We start from the raw sequence: 6,053 nt of genomic DNA on the forward strand, positions 1-6,053 counted from the left end.
GAACTCTTCTCCGCTCGCTGTGGTGACCTAGATGAGAAGGACATTCAGAAAAGAGGGGATACATGCACCCACAAAGCTGATGCACTCTGCCACACAGCAGCGACCAACACAATCTTGTAAAACAACTCTGTGTGCGCTCAGCTGCCGAGTCGCGCCCAGCTCTGCGGGCCCGTGGACTGTAGCCCGCCAGGCTCCTCTGTCTGTGGAATTTCTCAGGCAAGAGTATTGCAGTAGATTGCCATTTCATTCTCCAGGGGATTTTCCTGACCCATAGATCAAACCCACGTCTCCTGCACTGGCAGGCAAATTCTTTACCACTGAGGTGAAAACAACTACACTGCAAAAAAAAAAAAAAAAAAAGTCATCAAAGATGTAAAGAAAAGGGAACCCTCAAACACTGTTCACTGTTGGCAGAATGTAAATTGGTACAGCCACTTTGGAAAACAGTATGGAGGGTTCTTAAAAACCTAAAAATAGAACTACCATATGACATGTATGATACATACTTCTGGGTATATAGCTGAAAAAAATAAAAACACTAATTTGAAAAGTTCCATTCTCCCCATTCATAGCAGCATTATTTACAATTGCCAAGATATTAAATCAACCTAAGTTGAATCAACAGAAGAAGATGTGGTATAAACATATCACATGTAAAGTAGATATGGTATTTTAATACAATGGAATACTGCTCAGTCAAAAAAGGAGAATGGAGTTTTACCACTTGCAACAACATAGATGGGCTTGCAGGGTGTTATGCTAAGTGAGATAAGTTAGTCAGAGAAAGACAAATCCTGCATGATATCATTTATATGTGGAACCCTAAAAATATAACCAACTAGTGAATATAACAAAAAGCAAGCAGACTCAGATACAAAGAACAAACTAAGTGGGTACCGTGGGGGAGAGGGAAGAAGGGAGAGGTGGTGAGAAATTAAGAGGTACAAACTATTAAGCATAAACTACAAGGATGTATTGTACAACACAGGGAAGATAGCCAATATTTTGTAATGACTACAAACCTTTAAAAATTGTGAATCACTAGATTGTAGACTCGTATAATATCATACACAACTCTGTGGCGGTAGTGGTCTAGCTGTAAATTGTGTTCGACTCTTGTGACCCCGCGGACTGTAGCCCACCCCACTGCTCCATTCATGGGTTTCCCAGGCAAGAATACTGGAGTGGGTTGCCATTTCCTTCTCCAGGGGATCTTCCCAATCCAAGGACTGAACCCAAGTCTCCTGCTTGGCAGGAGGATTCTTCACCACTGAGTCACTTCAGTATGAATAAATAAATAAACAAATAAATTTTTTAAAGGAAGAAAAATTCTTTCATCAAATAGCTTATTTCCCAACAGAACCAGAAAGGGGAAACTCTGCAGTCAAGAACACCAATCCAGGAAGGTGGAGATGTGCCCTGGATTAGCAGTCTCCTGGGAAGACTGCGGAGATTGCACAAGTCAAGACACACTTAGATGTCAAGAAGTAATTACTGAAAAAATGACTGGTTTTCCCAATTTGGGAAGCAGCAAGGAAACCTCCTCCTCCCTATCCCAGCTCCCCATGCTAATTCCTCATTGCACATTGTGGGGAAGTTGCATGGTATGGTGTGGGAAAAGGTTACTCAGCAAACAAGGGTGTGTAGAAATGGGTAGGGGGAACAACCAGCGAAAAGACAGAGAGACCCTGAAAACACTGATGCCGAAAGCACCCTCAGTAATAATCACAAACTCCTTGTCCCCATTTTACAGATGCAGAGATCGAGGCCAAAAGAGGAGAAATGATTTAAATTCATCCTGTCTCAGTGAGACCAAGAACTACAAAAGACACCGACTTCAATCATCTCTCTAATAATTTAATTTCTCCTAAAATATCCCCCAATAAGTGGTTACTCAGGTCTTGTATTTAGTCATTAGGCAGAGAGTTCCCACCTTTGGAAGCAGCATGGTTTATCTTTGAAGAGTATTGATATAGGCTTAATATTGAGCTGAAATATGCCTCTCAGTACCTTCCACTCATTCAACTCTGTGGATGCTACACAGAATGGTAAAATAATAACAGCAACAATGATAATAATGTGTGTGTGCACGCTCAGTTACTCAGTTGTGTCCAACTCTGTGAGAACCCATGAACTAGCCCACCAGGTTTCTCTGTCCATGGAACTGGATCTTCCCGACCCAGAGATCAAACCCACATCTCTTGCGTCTCCTGCCTTGGCAAATGGATTCTTTACCACTGCACCATCTGGGAAGTCCTAATGATAATAATACAAGCCCACAATCCAAAAATGTGAGGGAAAAAACCCCTAACAATGTGAGACGCAAACCTAAGACGCTGATGTGATGCATTTGGCACCAAACCTAACTTGAAAAGATAAGTGTGTGGGTGTGTAGATAAATCTCACTCAGTATGAGTTGGGCTTACAGAAATATCTCTGTATTTTGATTAGCACACTGTTTCAGACTCACCAGGAGTGTTACATAATATAAGACATCTGGAATGGACAGTTATGATGAAGCATATATATTATTAATACAGGTCAAGAATGGTCTGATATTGGCAATTTCTTATGGTTCAGCTTAATGCTTTTCTAAAATCTGGTCCTAAGGACTTTGTACTGACAACCTGTAATCAAAAGAGAAGCCTGCACTTTGGGGCACTAGTTATGTGATGGATTCTTCCCCAAGAGTGACTCAAAAATGAATGTCTTCTCCCAAGTCTTTCCCCAGAACCCCAGACTTGTCATCCAACTGCCTCCTCATCATGTCTTCTCTGCTTGCGGTCTAAAATCACCTTAAAGAATGCACATCTAGATCTGAGATGTTGAACTCCCACAGTCTTCCTTGTCTCCATGAACAGCATCTCCATTCTTCTGATGCTCCAGGAAAGAACTTGGACCCAGATTTTTCTCTACTCTCTCATTCACATTCAGCTTAGTAAGAAATTATATCTGCTCTATTTCAAAATATATCTGGAATCTGCCATTTCTTGTGACCCTCCCTTCCACCACCCTATCCAATTCACCATTATTCCTCACCTAGTTTACTTCAATAGTTTCCAAACTAGTCTCTCTGTTTCCATCCTTCTCCTTTCAGGCTATTCTCAACACAGCAACCAGGATGATCCTTTTGAAGTTGAAATCAGAACCTGCCAACTTTCTGCAACACATCTCCTAAGACTCCCCATCTCCCAGAAGGAGAAGCCAAGTCTTAGCCGGAGGCCCTGTGTGGTCAGGCTCCTGTGACACAGTTCCAATCTTCATGACCACCTTGATGCTCCTTAAACACACCTGCTTCAGGGTCAGGAGCAATCTATGATACCAGACACCGATAGGTCTTCTCCTCATTCCAGGTCTTCAACAAAACATCCAGTCTCAGGGAAAAGTTGCTTTTTCTGACCACCTTATTTTAAATTACAACTAGGGTAACTCCCCAGCTCTCTTTTCTGCTTGTTTAATTTGTTTTCTAAAGCACTAAAGCCATCTGCTATACCATAAATTCAACTTATTTTTTGTGGTCTACTGGCCATCTCCCCACACTAGAATATAAGCTTCATGAAACAAGGGATTTTTATGTGTTTTCATCACTGCTTTAGCCCATCACTTAGAACACTATCTTGCACTCAAATGCAGTACCTCATTATTTCTCTGTCAGCTACTTACCTCTGCCTTAGAATTGAGAATATCCTTCTCCACTGAGAATCAAGGAGGAAGGGAGAAGTACATTGTAACAGCCAAAATAGATGTCTGTCTCACCAAAGAGGTTATACAGATAACAATAAAGTGCATGAAAAGATGTTGAATGTTGTTAGCCATTAGGGAAATGAAAATTAAAACCACAGTGAGATATCCCTATAAACTTAACATAAGAGCTAAAATTAAAAAATCGTAGTAAAAAAAAAAAAATCATAGTAACTCTTAAGTTCTGGAAAGAGGATGCAGAAAGGATGTTGACTCTTTCGCACATTGCTGTGGGAAGCAAAATGATACAACCACTCTGGAAAAGTCTGGCAGTTGCCTATTAACTAAATGTCTGCCAAGTGCATGACTCAGCAATTTCCCTCTTGGGCATTTACTCTAGAGAAATGAAAACATGTTCACACAAGAATCTGTACACCCTTACATTCACAGCAGCTTTATTCTGTTCTAATAACTCTAAACAGGAAATAACTCAAAAGTTTATCAATGGATAACTGGTTAAACAAACTGTGGTCCATCCACACCATGGAACCCCATTCAGCAATTAAAAGAAATGAAGTATTATTTATGTAATAATTTGGACAGACTTCAAGGAAATGATGCTGAGCAAAAAAAAAAAAAAAACCACGAAGCCAATCTCTAAAGGATACAGACCGCATGATTCATTTATATGATATTTGGCAAACAGCATAATTACCAAGAGAAAATTTGTGATTGTCAGGGGTTAAGGAAGAAAGAGGGGGAGGATGGCAGCTGTGACTATACAATGCAGCATGCCAGATCTTTGTGGTAGAGATTTTTCTGTATCTTGACTGTAGTGATGGTCACAGGAATCTATACATGTGACAAATATCACAGGACTAAACACATATACACAAAAAGTGCATATAAAGCTGGTAGAATCTGAATATCAATGTCAACTTCTTGATTATGGTATTATATTATACTTAGGCAAGATGCTGTCTTTGGGAAAAGCTGAGTAAAGGGTATAAAGAATCTCTCTGTATTTTTTCCTCTGTTCATGAGGACCCTCCAGGCAAGAATACTGGAGTGGGTTGCCATGCCCTCCTCCAGGGGATCTTCCCTACCCAGGTCTCCCACATTGTAGGCAGATTCTTTACAGACTGAGCCACCAGGGAAGCCCTTTTTTTTCTAACAACTCTCTGTAAATGTACCTCTACAATTATCTCAGATAGTTGTCTAACAGGTCTGTGCCCTAAAACTCTTATCCTCTTCCCATAAGAAGCTCCCCAGGCACAAATCCAGAATCCACTAACCCTTACTTTAAACAGAATTATAACAAGGTTGTGTGCTGCGTTCTAAGTTGCTTCCATCGTGTCCAGCCCTGCGATCCCACGGACCACACCCCATCAAGCTCCTTTGTCCATGGAATTCTCCAGGCAAGGCTACTGGAGTGAGTTGCCATTTCCTCCTGCAGGGGATCTTCCCGACCCAGGGATCGAACCTGTGTCTCTTACGTCTCCTGCATTGGCAAGCGGGTTCTTTACCACCAGTGCCACCTGGGAAGCCCACAATAAGCTTAGTTACCACATTTTGCAGATAATCAGATACATCAGAATGAGGAGAGTCTCCTAGAGTTCTAAAGGTCACAAGACTAAAACTGAAGTCTCCAAATACCCAGTCTCGTGTTTTCAGTATTCACCATTTTTCAAGACCTTATTATACTGAAGATGATAATACATACCTCTTCATTCGAACCCATACACTTACCACTTTTAAGACCTTGACTTGATCAAGCACACCAGCTGTCTAAAAAAGAACTACAAAGGTAAGTACACGTTTATAAATTCCTTCAAGATGATTTGATACTAAGTGTGATTACGTGTTTAAAAGTTACAATAGCAAAGATTTAGGTTAATCTCAAGGAAAAGTTTCTTATTAGATTTGTTAAACCAAGAATAGGTAACCAAGGAACACACCCTTGGCTGGGATTCTTTGAGAATTTGTTAGATGCTTATTTCAACAGGTGTTGGTTAAGATTCTATGGTGTGACAGCTACTATGTTAGAAGCAACAACGAAGGGACGTGTCTGCCATCTTAGACTTGATACTTTACTGATGGTGATGAAAAATAGTTAATCACAGTCTGGTATGAAATAGTCAATTACAGGCAAAGAATGGGAGGCTGTAAGAATATAGAGGAGCATCTCACCCCATCTTGGAGGCTGTGAGGTGCAGGGAAGGTTTCTACGTGAAGTTAAAAAAAAAACAGAGGAGTGTGGTGATATGAAAGGAAAGAAATGGAAGCTTTCCCAGTGGAGGAACAGCAAATACAACAGTGCAGGCAGTCCACAGAGCATTTGAGGGAACCACAGCTTGGAAAATAACAAGAGA

The sequence above is a fragment of the Odocoileus virginianus genome, chromosome 31 (genome assembly GCF_023699985.2).
Source record: "Odocoileus virginianus isolate 20LAN1187 ecotype Illinois chromosome 31, Ovbor_1.2, whole genome shotgun sequence".
Classification (NCBI taxonomy): domain Eukaryota; kingdom Metazoa; phylum Chordata; class Mammalia; order Artiodactyla; family Cervidae; genus Odocoileus; species Odocoileus virginianus.